The following is a 16,577-nucleotide window of genomic DNA, read 5'->3' as shown; positions in this document are numbered from 1 at the left end:
TGAGCCAACACGGTTAATACATGTAAACCCCAGCACAGTGACTGGGACATGGAGGGGCCTCAGCAAACAGGTTTTACTCGTAACTTTGTCCTTTGCTAAATGAAGTCAAACCCTTGAAAGCCCCATTAGTGTACAAGAGACATTCTGTCCATCCTGGAAGATGTCAGCATGACATAAAAAGGCTTCCTCAATGACCTCAGGCCAAGCAGCCTAGAGAGCTGTACATTCTGCTGAGCTGATCATAAATCTGAATGAAATAATTATGTAAAGTATCCAAGAGCAATTCAGTGAGAAGATACCTCATTTGCCTTGATGGGCTTTTCAATTACTCATTTTTAGTACTGCATTATACCATTCTCTGGCAATAATTATTAAACGTTTCAACTGTATTGCGATATAAAACTTCAAAGGCTGATTTATTTTCTAGGCATTAGACAACCTAGCATAATGTTCCCCAAAGGTATGGTTCTATTGATTTAAACCTATTTGTCAGAGTGATTTTCTAGCATCGAGTTGAAACTGACGCCATCTCCCCAAGAAGTGGAAGATGAGGAAAATGAGTTAGGTCCAGCGGTTACAAGCACTAGCTTTGGGGGCATGGGGGACATGAGCCCAAGCTCCTGCTTCCTAGTCCCAGGTTCTGAATTTGTAAAATGGGATAATTCATACTTTACAAGATTATTGGGATGATTGTGTCATATAATGGATAAGAAGCGTTAGCAAGAACATACAGTATGGACTCAGTAAATAATAGATATTATTGCCATGACTGTGCATTCTGGGATGGGTTTTACATTCGGCAGATGACAATATTCTCAGTTATTCGCACACATGCATCACTCACCTACTAGGCGCTGGACACTGAGGGTGCTGTCAGGGTTCATTTTCTGATTGTCACTTTAAGAACTCAAAAGAAGTCACAGTTATGGAGCACCTAACTGTTCCAGACACCCTGCTAGGCAGAGCATCTTCCTTCATCAGCGTGATTCAGGCATTTCAGACAAGGACACTGAGGCACAGGAAGGTTTGTTACTTTCTTCAGGGTCATTCAGTGAGTAAGACAGAAATCGGATCCCGGTCTGCCCAGCTCCAGAGCCCACACATCGTACTCTCCCACTACGCCATGCTTTCTCTCAGGATCCCAGGAGGCATATTTCACCTGGTTTGAAGGAGAATTCTTCCTTCTCTTCCTGGATTTTCTAAAGGAGATATATCTTTTCTTACTGAGGATTACCTACCCCCAGTAAATGACCAATTTCCTGCACGTCCATCTCTACCTGTCTTAGCATCTCCCAATTCTCACATGGAAGGTGAGGTTCTCTTTTTCAACCAAGGGCCACACTGTGTTGAGTGATTGTGCAGTGACCCCTACACACACACACACACACACACACACACACACAGAGACACACACACACACACACACAGAGACACACACACACATACATACATACATGCACACCAGTTCCACTTGGGCCTGTCCATTGAACTCAAGGCTCCCAAGGCAAGCTGGCAGGCCAGCTGGGCTGGTACCAGGATTCCACTTTGTAGGGAGCACTGAAATGTCACTGTAATGTAATGAGATGGAGAAAATGTTCTTTACGAGAATTATTGAAAGCAAGCGTGACATGAGAATGATGATAATAATGATTTTATTATCTTAAATAATACTCCATGATTATAATAAGCACTGAGATAGCTTCGTGCCAGGAACTTCTCTGTGTTACATGAAATAACTCATGTAAACCCTTCCGGCCCATTGAGGAAGGTACTATTATTACTGCCCATTTTACAGATAGGAAGACTCCTTCCAGAAAGGTTAAGGAATTTGCCAGAGTCATACCACTAGTAGATAGGCTGTCAGGCTCTCCCAGGCCCTTCACCATTGCCTCTTGGTAGGAGGCAAAACCCCCAGGAGCTCTAAAGTGGCAAGAGATGGTGTCTCGGCTGCCTTCCAGGCCTCTTAGTTGCTGGGTGAGGTGTGCAAATTCAGGGCTGGGAGCCAAGCAGTGAGTGGGCGGGTGCTGAGCCAGCAGTCTTCCCTGCCCCCTCCTTATACACAGCACCCAGCCTTTCCTCTGGATGAATGTTGGGCAGATACTTAGAGAATATCGTTTGAAAGGAGGCCAGGTTATTAGCCTGCTCAGGACGCCCACGTGTCCTGGTCTAGCCCTGCTCCCAAGCTTGGCCCGCTGTGTTCGCTCTCAATATGTGAAACAACCCAGATAGCATGCAGGATTAATCTGTTTTTTTGGGAGGAACAAAATCCATTAGCTCTCGGGACTTGACCTCCGTGGGTTAGAGGCTGTGTACCCAGGTCAGCGTCAGAGGGGCCCCCTGCGATGCTCATGGCCACCTCCCCACTGCTCTTCCCCCAGGTTCTCACAAGCTTCTCTGTCCTGGGAGGTGGAGGGCATGCCCCTGGGAAAGAAAAAATAAAAGAGAAAGGGTAAAAAAAAGATGAATACAATGAAGGTAATCTGTTACCTGTTATGATGAACACAATGAAGAGAATCTGTTAAGAGATCCTAGAGTGGAAAGGAATTCTAACAACTGACGAGGGGCTGGGGGGTGAAAGTCTTTGAAGGAAGTAGGACAAGATTTGGGCCTAAATCTTTATAGCCTAGAAGGGGGACGACTGTCAAAAGCTACACTGGGGAATGCAGCCAATGCAGACGTTCAAATGCATTTAGAAAAACCTGGAAAAATGTGAAGACTCTTAGGACAAATGGAGAAAACAAGACAACATTATACACACAATGTGAACACAACTGTCTACAAATTTCAAAGTATAAACAGAGAAAACTCTAAAAGGAAACAAACCAAAATTATTGACACAGTGGAGGATTTTTTTTCCCCTTTTCTGTCCATGTACACTTTTTTATAATGAACTCTTTAGAACAATAAAGGCAAAATCTTTATTTAATTTTTAAAAATCTGTATTGAGAGCACTTTCATAAAAGACAAAGCAACTGTCTTTCTTTCCATGACTTTCAGATGGAGAAAATACGCATGGGAAACTAGAAAGAGGTGATTTAATGACTGGGGTTATTTTCTTTGGATTCTCTCTCAGACCTTACTGAAGTGTTTCAAAATCCTTTCCTGGACAGATTCAGCAATAATAGCCTGAATTAATTTCAGAAAAGTAAAGATGTGGAATTTAGCTGTAAGAGATAATCGTAATATCCCCCAATTGTGAACAACACAATGTTCCGCCCTCTGAAGTTTGTTAGGTAAACTGTGGGCTATCCATACCATGGGCTGTTCTGCAGCCATAGACGATTTTGTTGAGTTATATATTGAGTAGAAAGGAAAGATATTCATGATGTATTGTGGAGTGAAAAAGACAGTATAGTGTAATTCTGTGTTTTAGAATTGCAATATGCACGTATGTATGTATAATCTGAAAAGATAAACGTCAAAATGTTCATAATAACTATCTTGGGGATAGTTGAATTGTGAGTATTGTTTGTTTCATAATATTTGCTTCTCTGTGTTTCCTGATTCTCCTACAATGAACAAGTACAGGCATACATCGTTTTATTGCACTTTGCTTTATTGTACTTAGCAGGCATTGTGTTTTTTACAAATGGAAGGTTTGTGGCAACCCTGTGTCGAGCAAGCCTATCGGCACCATTTTTCTAGCAGTATTTGCTCACTTTATGTCTCTGTGTCACATTTTGGTAATTCTCGCAATATTTCACATTTTTCATTATTATTATATTTGTTGTGGCAATCTGTTCAGTGATCTTTGATGTTAACTGCTGCAAAAAGATTGACTTGCTGAAGCCTCAGAAAATGGTTAGATTTTTTAGCAATAAAGTATTTTTAATTAATATATGTAGATTGGTGTTTTTGATATGATGCTATTGCATACTTAATAGATGACAGTATACTGTAAACATAATTTTTTTCTTTTAATTTTAACCTTTAAAAAAATTTTTTATTAAAAAAAATTTTTTTTAATTTAAGTATATTTGATTTACAATGTTGTGTTAGTTTCAGGTGTACAGCAAAGTGATTCAGCTATATATACATCTAGTCTTCGTCAGATTCTTTTCCTTTATAGATTATTACATGATGTCGAGTATAGTTCCCTGTGCTATGCAGTAGGTCATTGTTGGCTATCTATTTTATATTTAGTAGTGTGTATATGTTAATCCCAAACTCCTAACTTATCCATCCCTCTCCTCCACTTTCCCCATTGGTAACCATAAGTTTGTTTTCCATGTCTGTGAGTCTATTTCTGTTTTGTAAGTAAGTTCATTTGTATCCTTTTTTTTCCATTCCACATATAAGTGATATCATATGGTATTTGTCTTTCTCTGTCTGACTTACTTCACTTAGTATGATCATCTCTAGGTCCATCCATGTTGCTGCAAATGGCATTATTTCATTCTTTTTATTGGCTGAGTAATATTCCGTTCCACAATGGAACATATATATATATATATATATATTACATCTTCTTTATCCATTCATCTGTTGATGGACATTTAGCTTGCTTCCATGTCTTGGCTATTGTAAATAGTACTGATATGAACACTGGGGTGCATGTCTCTTTATGAATTAGAGTTTTCATCTTTCTGTATATATGCCCAGGAGTAGGATTTCTGGATTATAGGGTTACTCTAGTTTTAGTTTTTTAAGGAACCTCCATACTGTTCTCCATAGTGGCTGCACCAATTTACATTCCCACCAACGGTTTAGGAGGATTCCCTTTTCTCTACACCCTCTCCAGCATTTATTATCTGTAGATGTTTTGATGATGGCCATTCTGAACAGTGCGAGGTGATACCTCATTGTAGTTTTGATTTGCATTTCTCTAATAATTAGAGATGTTGAGCATTTTTTCATTGCAACATAATTTTTATACGTACTGGGAAACCAAAATATTCATGTGATTCACTTTACTGCAAAAATTAAAGAGGTCTGGGACCGAACCCACAGTATCTCCAAAGTATGCCTATATTCCTGCTTCTCCTCTTTAGGGTGTCTTTCTCCTGCATTAATAGAATCAGGCTAAGGTGTTGGGGGAACACTTCCCTCTAGCTACAATATACTGAAGACCCACTGCTTCTCACAAACCTCTAGAGAAGAAATACGTACGAGATGATGCAGTAGGACATATATTCCCTCGTTCTCTAACTTGATCCCTAACTATCAGTGTCCCCTACACTCTCTGACTCAACAATCCACATTTAGATGTACTGTTGCCCTTTCCTTCAGACTCAGACCACCCACTACCCAGACCAATAAGGACTTGAGGACAGCCTTCTTAAGCAACCACTGTCCCCATCACTATCCCTGATAGGCATCCGTGGTCGTGGTGCCCTGCATTGACCACTGGGCTCCCGAGGTATTTTCTCTCTCACATCTCACATCCCCACCCCATCCACAGCAGAATTCCTTTCTAATCCCAAGGCCGAAATCTAACCTCTCCTGCCAACTCTATTCCAAGCCCATGCTCATGGGACCAGTTGTCTTCTGTGGATGTCATTCCAAGTTCCTGTTCTAATTATCTGACTTATCCATGGTTCTCACGTGGGAACTGGAGCCCTGACCCTGACCACAAGCTCTGTTCTCTATCTATGACTAGCTTTCTGCTACCAGAAGACAAAGGTCCAAGATGGCACCTATGGGGACTTCCAAATAATATTCTCCTGGATGTCCCACTGCCATGGTCCACCCACTTGTTAGACAGCTTGTGACTCTATCCAGGACCTTGATGTTATTTAGGTTCATCTCCTGAGGCTTAAGTCTGTCGGACCCCAAAGGGTGAGAAAACATAGCAGAAGAGAGAATCCGTATCAGGGTTGAGGAGGGGAGCCAAAATTAGACTTAGGGAAGAAGTATTGTGTATCCAAGTCTGAAAAGAAAGTGAGGCCGTAAACAGGATGGGGGTAAATGTAGGCCATGATGCAGATTTCAAAGTGGATGTGGTAGGCGATTCAGGATTGTGATCAATGGAAAGTTTTGGAAACTTTGAAAGTCGTGCTGATGAGGTGGCTTAGAAAGTCCCTAATATTTGAAAACGTCTATTCATGACCAGATGCCCAACCAGTTGCCTTAGTGATAGGTTGCCAAGCATTCTGGGAATCCAACCTTGTCCACCTGTCTTAACTTGTTCTACCTTACCTGGCTATCTCACCTGCCTGGATGGGGACCAGTCTCAGGTCCCTTAATTTTTCTCTCTTCTTACAGGGAGTCAAGCAGCCTCCTTGCCAGCAAATCTCTCCCAAGTGACTTTAAACTTAAACTTAACCTGAGAAGGTTTATTGTAGCCTACATTTAAAAAAAAAAGAAGTGTTACCCATAGAATGTTGTAATGAAGTCCCTTAAAAAGAATTAGAAACCTCTTCATTTAAAGCAATACATCGTCATTTTAGAAAATTTAGAAACCACAAAAAGCATAGACAGGAAGTAAAAATCACCCATAATACTACTACCAGACACCACCACCCATCATAATATGTTTTAATTTTTAGTCTCAGAAAAGAAGCCAGAGATTGAAATGAGTGTTGAAACCTTTTTAAGTGACTTTCATTTAGTTGGTGGCTAACATGGTGGGTCTACTGTAGACCAGGACAAGTGTGGAGATGTTTGGGGGGTGGGGAAAGGGAAAAGAACAAGTTCTGATAGGCCCAAAGCTTGTTGGAGGAAGCTGACATTTTCTGGAAAACAAACAACTTTGGGAGCATTCTCTGAATCGGAGGAAATAACCCCTTCTGTTCAATGCTCAATTACCATCTGGCAACTGAGGTTGTAGATAAACAACCATATTTACCTAAGGTGGCCTCTGTGACTTGGCAAACATTCTTCTTTGTTTCACTGCTGGGCCAAGGGTCTGAGTCTTATCTCCCACTGGGATCTTTTTCAGAGATACAAGCTTTCGTTTCAGACAGTCCTGAGTCAGAATCCAGACCAGATCACTTTGACTTTTATTTCCTCATCTATGAGAATAATTATTCCCATCAACGACTCAAAGATGTGACCATGTTAAGTACCTGGCACATAGTAGGTGCTAATTAAATATTAGTTCTCTTTGGCTTTCCTGATATAGTCATCCAGAACGCTCCCAAGGATTTTAAAGATTTAGGGTTAAAATTACCTGCAAAAGTTCTCTGTAACCACCAGTAAAGGGGTTCCTCATGGAGGCCAAGTGTGCCACTCCAAGAAAATCACATGGTTTGGAAATCTACCCTCACACCAATAAAGCTGCAGAAGGGAATCTAAGTACCCTTTAAGAAAATACGAAGCAGAAGTACTGTTTACATTTACCAAGTACTTGTGTGTGTGTTTGAGTGGGATGTTTAGTTGTCAGCTGGTCCAGTGGAGGTGGTTCCATAGGACTCAGCTTGGCTAGAGAGAAATTCTTACCTAACATAAGGGAATGACACTGTCAGGAGGGAGTGTGGTAAAGGGGAAAGAGCACGGGCATTAGAGCAGATAGGGCTGAGGTCAAACCCCGGTTCCACCACTGCAGGATTTGAACAGGTTATTTAACCCATCTGCATCACAGTAGTTTCCTCAAGGACAGGCTTAATACTGCTTAATTATTGGAAGGAAATGGAAATCATATATGTCAAGTCCTTAGGCAATAGAAAGTGGTCAAAAATGCAAGCTATTATTATTATCAAGGCTATTAATAATCATCTAGAAAAACAAAATCCAAAGTCAGAAGGACTTTGTCTAACTCCAGGGAGTTGTCTAAATAGGGAGTAAGGACAGATATTGCAGCCAGGAGGTAGAGCCAGCAATCTCATAACCAAAGGGAGGGGGCACGTACATCTAGTTCTCCAGTGCACACCTCTTAGCTCTCAGGCTCTGTGCTAAGTGCTGAGGAAACAAAGAGAAGAAAAGCGAGAGACGTAGTAGTGTCTGCCCTCGTGTAGCCTACAGATTATTAGAGAGGTAGACATTAATCAAGGACTCAAACAAATGCTTGTAAAATTAAAAGAGGGCTAAAGTGTCTGAAGGGAGGGGGATGGATATATGAGAACACATAACGGGGGAAATGGCCATAGTGAAAGAGGACAGGGAAGCCTTTTCAGTGAGAAGGATGAGTGAGCTGAGATGCAGAAAAGGAAGAAAGGGAGGAAGGGAGAGGAGGAAGGGAGGGAAGAAGGAAAAGGGAATTGACTAGGCTTTTGCAGGAGAATACAAGTGCAGCAAGCAAGGTGGGGAGGAGATGGCACAGTATGAGGCTAGAGAGGTGGGAAGGCAGGGACTTGACTCTTAAGGATTTCAGTCTTGATTCTGGAAACAATGAAAAGCTGTTGAATTGTTCTAAGGAAGGAGATTATATTCGTGCTTTTAAAAGATCACTCTGGTTTGCAGTATAGAGAAAAAAATGAAGAAAGGCAAGAGAAGATGTACAAAAACCAGTTGGGATAATTTTATATTAGTTCAGATTAAAAATGATGTAGCTTAGTCTACAATAGTAGTAGGGATATTAGCCTATGGTAGTAGTAGGGATGGTAGTAGGAATTCAAGAGACATTTGGAAGGTAACATGGACAGCATTCGGATATGAAGGGGGAGAGGGGGAGAAGAGCCAAGGATGACACCTGGCGTTTCTGACGTGCACAATTAGAGCAGGACCAGGTTAGAGGGAAGATAAATGAGTTGTTGACAAGGTGTCCTTGAGGTACGTTTCATCCAAGAGGAAGTGCAAGTAGACGATAGAAGTTTGGAGATGCATGCCTAGAGCTCTGAGAAGTGGCCAAGACTGGAAATGTAAACTTGTGAATCATCCACACATAGGTAGCAGTTAATGCTGTGAGTTGAATGAGATCACCTACATAGAGGGAATAAAGTCAGAACAGGAGAGGGCTTAGGACTGAGCTTTGAGCAATTTCAAATTTAAAAGCCAGTACAGGAGGATCTGCAGCCAAAGAAAATAGGGAGAGAGGACATGAAAGTGGAGGTGGGGAGAGGGCAGGAAGGAGCTATGGCACAGAAGCTATGGGAGGAGAGTGCTTCAAGAAGGACTGTAGATCTATTAGGTTAAGCACTGCAGAAGCCACTGATGGCCTTAGCTAGAGCTGTTTTAATAATGTGATGTATGCCCCAAACACCTGGGATTGGGATGAAGATGAGTGGGATGTGAAGTGAAGACTGGAAGTATAGCCAACTCATTCAAGTTATTTGATTGTGATGGAGAGAAGAGAGATAACACCACATCTGGAGGGGGATGAAGGGTTAACTGAAGGTGTCTTTATTTTTCAATGGGAAAGACTCAACTGTGCTTACAAGATTAATGGGAATGACTCAACAGGGGCAAAAGTTGAACCTGGAGGAGAGAAAAGGGGTAATTGTTAGAGCCAGGAAGAGGGATGGGAACAGAGCAGAGATGAAAGAGAAGTAAGGTTCCTCTGTTATAATAAGAATGAAGGAGGACGGGGTGAATGCAGGTGGGAAAGTGAAGGACTTTAAATCTGCTGACTTCTGTTTATTCTGTGAAGTAAGTGGCAAGGTAATACAGTAAGAGTGAAAGAAGAGATTAATGTTGGAAGTTTGGAGAGATTGGAGATTTGAAATCATCATCGTTGACAGTGGAAAGGTAATGGTTTGCCAGATACATACAGCAATGTAGCCGGGCAGACCTGAGGCTAGGAGTCAATTAATATAGGAGACAATTGGCCTCATCACATGACTTTGTCCAGTAGCACCGAGCTCCACAGGTGTGAGTGGCTGGGATTTTATCACATCAAGAAGGTAAAGTGAATTGGGAGATTGGGATTGACATATATACACTACTATGTATAAAATGGATAACTAATAAGAACATGCTGTATAAAAAAATAAATTAAATTAAAAAAAAGATAAAATGACAGAGAAGCAAGGGAGTTTTTAGAGTGTTTATACCATATATGAAAAAATAAAGATCCACAGAGATAACGCAGTGTTGATAAAGAAGAGCAGGGAATGAGGACTTGCCGTTCCAGATATTGAAATATATTACAGTGCTATGGTGGGGGTGGCTGGGAACCTGAGTAGAAAGCTCAGTAACAATGTGTTTGGGAACCTGGTATACATATGCCCCATTGGCCTGGAAAAGTCTGTTTTGCCAGTTGTCTCAAATATTGTGATCATTAATAACAAACTTTTTCATCCTTGTTTGGACAATAAATTTTATGGTCACTCTTTATATGAGAAAGGTGGCATCACAAAGTGGAGGAAAGGTGGATTGAGTGGTGTTAAAAGTAGCTCACAGTATGGACTTCTAGCTTCTAGGCCCGCGGGTAAGGAGCTTAGAGGTCACCACTCCATCCTAACAAGTGAAATGCTGAGCAAACCAAAAAAGCAACAGTTCTTTTTAGAGCCATCAGAGAAATGAGATTCCAGGGCACATTGCTGCCCCCAAATTGGAGAGGCAGACAGGAGGATACAGAGAATCACAACTTAACAGAGCAGAAATTTCCATGTGCCAGAGTAGGAAAACCTCAACTACAGTTGATGGATTGCATGAGGCTCAGTGTGGACAAGTCTGAGAGTTAGAAACTCCAGAGGCGCCCAGTCATTGGCAGGGAGGGGGAATAACTTTTGTGGGCTTCACCTCCAGGAGATCTACCACGTCCTCACAGTGAATATCAGAGAAAAAATTCTCTTCGGGCTTCTGGCAAGGGGAGGAGGAAAGGAACTAGTTTTAAATACACCAGGCATTCTGTTCTTCTCAACAAGGTCTGCTCTCAGGAGGAGCTATCTTACTAGAGCCTAACCTCCTAGAGTTTTTATCAGAACCTAGCCTATCTGGGGGAAGGGAAATACCCAACTCCAGCCCCCTCCAGCCATCCAGTCCCACCTAAGTGGTGGGGGGAAACTGAGACGCATACGTGAAATTCACAGTCCAGGGGTACACGTCACCAAAAGACGGAGACCTAATCATAAGACTATAGAACACTTCCTCTCCCTGACCCCTTACCACAGGCATACTTCAAAGATATTGTTGGTTCAGTTTCAGACCACTGCAATAAAGCAAAAATTGCAATAAATCTAGTCACATGAAATTTTTGGTTTCTCAGCACATATAAAAGTTATGTTTACATTGTACCTGTACTCTATTAAGTGCACAGTAGCATTATGTCTAATAAATGGACATACCTTAATTTAAAAATACTTTAGTTTAAAAAATGCAGTGTGTGAAATGCAATAAAGTGAAGCCACAATAAATTGAGGTATGTCTACATGTTACTAAAGGCCTATTTACCTCAGTTCCTTTTACAGCACATCATGTCCACCTTGCAACAAAAAATTAAAAGGCAAACCAAAAGGCAAAAAACACATCTGAAGAGACAGAGAAAGCATCAGAACCAGACACGGCAGGGATGTTGGAATTATCAGACAGGGAATTTGAAACAACAATGATTAATATGCTAAGGGCTCTAATGGATAAAGTGGACAGCATGTAAGAACAGATGGGCAATGTAAGCAGAGATGGAAATCCTAAGGAAAAACCGAAAAGAAATGCTAGAGATCAAAAACCTTGTAACAGAAATGAAAAATGCCTTTGATGGGCTTATCAGTAGACTGGACACAGCTGAGGAATCTCTGAGTTTGAGGATATATTAACAAAAACTACTAAAACTGAAAAGCAAAAACACAAAGACTGAAAAAAACAGAACAGAATATACAAGGACTATGAGACAACTACAAAAGGCATAACATGTGCATAATAGGAATACCAGGAGAAGAAAGGGAGAGAGGAACAGAAGAAATACTTGAGACAATAATGACTGAGAATTTCCTCAAATTAATACCTGACACTAAACCAAAGATTCAGGAAGCTCAGAGAACACCAAGAAAGATAAATGCCAAAACAACTATACCCAATCATATCATTTTTAAACTACAGAAAATTAAAGATAAATTAAAAATCCTGAAAGAAGCCAGAGGAAAAAAACACCTTACCTACAGAAGAACAAAGATAAGAATTATATACAACTTCTCAGAAACCATGCAAACAAGAAGAGAGTGGGGTGAAATATTTAATGTGTTGAGAGAAAAAAGCCACCAACTTAGAACTCAGTACCCTGTGAAATTATTCTTCAAAAGTGAAAAAGATATAGAGACTTCTTCAGACAAACAAAAATTGAGGGAATTTGTCGCCAGTAGACCCGTCTTGCAAAAAATGTTTACAAAGTTCTTTAGAGAGAAGAAAAATAATATAGGTCAGAAAGTCAGATCTCCATTTAAAAAAGGAAGAGTATTAAAGAAGGAATAAAGGAAGGTAAAATAAATTTTTAAATTTTTCTTATTCTTAATCTAACAGATAATACTTTGTTCAAAATAATAATAGTAACAGTGTATTCAATTATATATGCTTATGTCTATATATGCTTATATATGTGTAAGTGAAATGAGTGACAGCAGTGATATAAGGGAAAGGAGGAAGGAATTAGGGATATTTTGTTATTATAAGGCACTTGCACTATCTTTGAAGCAGTATAGTGTTATTTGATGGCAGACTTGGGTTAGTTGTAAATGTGTACTGAAAACTCCAGGACAACCATTTTAAAAAGCAAAAAAAAAAAAAAAAAAAAGTATAATTGATATGCTAAGAAAGGAAAACAAATAGATAGAATCATATAAAATTCTCAATTAGAACCAAAAAAGACAGAAAAAGTGTGAAAGACAGAAATAGGAACAAAGAACAAGGCAACAAATATGGTAAATATTAATCTGCCTATATCAATAATCAGTTTAAACATCAGTGGTCTAAACAGATCAATTAGAAGGTTGTCAGTGAATCAAAAACAAGACCCTTATATGTTATCTATAAGAAACCCACCTCAAATATAAAGACATATATCAATAGATTAAAAGCAGGATGACGAGAAAGATATACAATGTTAACATTAATCAAAAGAAAGCAGGAATAGCTATATTAATTTCAGGCAGAGTGGACTTCAGAGCAAGGAAAGTTATCAGGAATAAAGAGAGGCATTACATAATGATAAAGGGATCAATACTCCAAGAAGGTGTAATAATCCTTAATATGTTTGCACCTAATGACAGACCATCAAAATGTGTGAGCTGAGGGCTTCCCTGGTGGCGCAGTGGTTGAGAGTCCGCCTGCCGATGCAGGGGACGCGGGTTCGTGCCCCAGTTCGGGAAGATCCCACGTGTCGCGGAGCGGCTGGGCCCGTGAGCCATGGCCGCTGAGCCTGCGCGTCCGGAGCCTGTGCTCCGCGACGGGAGAGGCCACAACAGTGAGAGGCCCGCGTGCCGCCAAAAAAAAAAAAAAGTGTGAGCTGAAAACTTGTAGAACTGCAAGGAGAAATAGATGAATCCATTGTCATAGTTGTAGACTTCAATTCCCCTCTATCAGAAATGGACAGATGTAGCAGGCAGAAATTCGGTAAGGACATAGTTCAACTCAGCAGTGCCATCAATCAGCTGGATCTAACTGACATCTATAGACTCCATTCAACAACAGCAGATTACGCGTTCTTCTCAAGCTCACATGGAACATTCAACAAGATGGATCACATTCTGGGTCATAAAATACACCTTAACAAATTTAAAAAGATAGAAATTATACAGTATCTGCTCTCACACCACAATAGAATTCAACTAGAAATCAATAATAGAAAGATAGCTGGAAAATCCCCAAATAGTTGGAGGTTAAACAACACATTGCTAACCAACACATGGGTCAAAGAAGGAATTTCGGAAGAAATTTTAAAATATTGTGAACTAAATGAAAGTGAAAATACAACTTATCAAAATTTGTGCGATGCAATGAAAGCAGCACTTAAGGGAAATTTATAGCATTGAATGTCCATATTAGAAAAGAAGAAAAACTTTAAATCAATAATCTAATCTTCTACTTTAGGAAACTAGAAAAAGAAAAGCAAATAATATCTAAAATAAACCGGAAAAATAATAAAAATTAGACCAGAAATCAATGAAACTGAAAAAAGAAAGAAATCAATAGAGAAAATCAATAAAACCAAGAGCTGGTTCTTTGAAAAGATCAGTAAGATTGATAAGCCCTTAGCCAGGCCAACTGAAAAAAAAAAGAGGAGACACAAGTTACTAATATCAGAAATGAAAGAAGGGACATCACTACAGATCCCATGGACACTAAAGGAATAATAAGGAGTATTACAAACAACTCTGCTCACAAATTTGATAACCTAGATGAAATGGACCAATTCCTTGAAAGACACAATCTACCAAAACTCACACAATAAGGAATAGAAAATATCAATAGACCTATATCTTTTAAAGAAACTGAATCAATAATTAATATCCTTGCAAAACAGAAAGAACCAGACCGAGATGGGTTCACTGGTGAATTCTGCCAAACATTTAAGGAAGAAATTATACCGATTCTCTACTTCCTAACTCATTCTATGAGGCCAGCACCACCCTATTACCAAAAGTAGACAAAGACATTGCAAAGAAAGGAAAACTGCAAACCCGTATCTCTCATGAACATAGATGTAAAATTCCTCAACAAAATATTAGCAAATCAAATGCAACAGTGTATAAAAAGAATAGACACCATAACCAAGTGGGATTTATCCCAGTCATGCAAGGCTGGTTCAGCATTTGAAAATCAATTAATGTAATCTATCACATCAACAGGTGAAAGAAGAAAAATCACATGATCATATAAATAGATGCAGAAAAAGCATTTGACAGAATCCAACACCCTGACTCTCAGCAAACTATGAATAGAGATAAAGGTCCTTAACTTGGTAAGGAGCGTACAAAAATCCTACACTTAACATCACACTTACTGGTAGGAAACTTGAGACTTTGCTGCAAAGATCAAGGACAAGGCAAGGATGTCCCCTCTCACCACTACTTTTCAATATCATACTGGATGTCCTAGCTAATACAACAAGACAAGATCAGGAAATAAAAGATATACAGATTGGGATGGAAGAAATAAAGCCGTCTTTGTTTACAGATGACATGGTTGTCTACATAGGAAAATCTGAATCGACAAAAAACCTCAGGGAACTAATAAGCAATTACAGCAAAAGCTTGATGATTGCCCGGGGTTGTGGGGAGGGAGGGATGAATCGGCAGAGCAGAGGATTTTTTAAGGCAGTGAGACTACTCAATACAATACTACAGTGGTGGATGCATATTATTATACCTTTGTCAAAACCCCATAGAACACCAAGGGTGAACTCTAATGCAAACTGTGGACTTTGGGTGATGATGTGTCAGTGTAGGTTTCTGTAGGTTTATCAGTTGTTACAAATGTACCACTCCGATGCCTGATGTTGATAATGGGGAAGGTTGTGCATGTGTGGGAACAGGGGGTATATGGGAACTCTCCGTACTTTCTGCTCAATTTTGCTGTGAGTGTAAAACTGCTCTAAAAAAATCTGTTCACTAATTTGTTTTGAAGTAGCTCACAGTATGGAGAAAATAGAGTTGGATCCCTACTCCATCACATTAAAAAGTAAATTCTAAATGGATTGAAGGCCTAAATATTTTCTTCTTACTAGAAGAAAATACTAGAGAATATCTTTGTGATCTCAGTGTTTTTACCAAGACCAAAAAATTGCAAGCCATAGGAGAGAAATTGATCAATTTGATTAGATGGAAATTATTGAAGAATTCCAAAGATAAGATGAACGTCTGGGTGACAGAAAGGTATTCGTAAATGACGAGCATTTCATATCTGGAAAGTCCTACAAATTGACAAGAAAAAGAAAAATCCACCGGTAAATATTTTGAGTGGGCAGTTCACAGGAGAAACATTATAAATTTATGAAGAGATGCTCAAATTTGCTAGTATTAAATGAAAACAAGATACTACTTTATATCCATCAGATTGGAAACAATTAGAAAGTCCAATAATCACAAGTACTAGTGAGGATATGGGGCAATGGGAACAGTTATGCATAGCTTATAGAATGAAAGTAGGTAAAGCCATTCTGCAGAACAATCTGGAACTACTTAGTGAAATTAATATGATTATACCCACACCCTCACAACCAAGCAGTCCCACTACATGGTTTATATTGCTGAGAATCTCTCAGGTACGTTCATAAGCAGAGCAGCATGAGGATTTGTATTACAGCAATGTTTGTCGAGGCAAAGAGCTGGAAGTCAGTTAAGTGCTCCTCACTGGGAGAATAAGTAAAATGTGGTCCATGCATGCAGTGGATACTAAGCAGCATCAGTAGCAGTGTTACATTCACATGTAGTAACATTGACATATCTCAAAATTATAAGATTAAGTGAAAGAAATATTAAAATACAAAACTCTAGGTAACTTCAAGTAAATTATACACACACACATATATGTAATATATGTATATGTGTATATAGAGATATTCAGAAGGACATATATTAAATACTTAGGAGTGAGCGGTAAACAAAGGAAGGAAATGAGAGACGTATAAAGAATATAGAGGTAGACAAAACGTTGCCTTTGCTTTGCACAGTGATGAAAGGATATGATGTGACTTAATTTTTTACCTGCTTTCCTAAAAAAAAGAGGAATTAAAAAACATTTTAAATAAAGTAAATACAATATGGATATAATGATCTCATTAAGTTGTATTTGAAAATTAAATGAGTAATTCATATAAAGCACTTAGC

The 16,577-nt window shown here is 39.4% G+C and overlaps 1 protein-coding gene across 1 annotated transcript in view; it reads left to right on the top strand.

Annotated features, from left to right (window-relative positions):
• SPON1 (spondin 1) overlaps positions 1 to 16,577 on the top strand; it is a 273,677-nt gene that overhangs the window by 62,787 nt on the left and 194,313 nt on the right. The gene's annotated exons all lie outside the window — the stretch shown is intronic.

This window comes from Delphinapterus leucas, chromosome 7 (assembly GCF_059928025.1).
Source record: "Delphinapterus leucas isolate spDelLeu-1000000601 "Yukka" chromosome 7, BTC_Dleu_Yukka2, whole genome shotgun sequence".
In the NCBI taxonomy this organism is placed as follows: Eukaryota; Metazoa; Chordata; class Mammalia; order Artiodactyla; family Monodontidae; genus Delphinapterus; species Delphinapterus leucas.
Note: the sequence above shows the minus strand (reverse complement) of the source record. Positions and strands in the feature narration are given on the sequence as shown.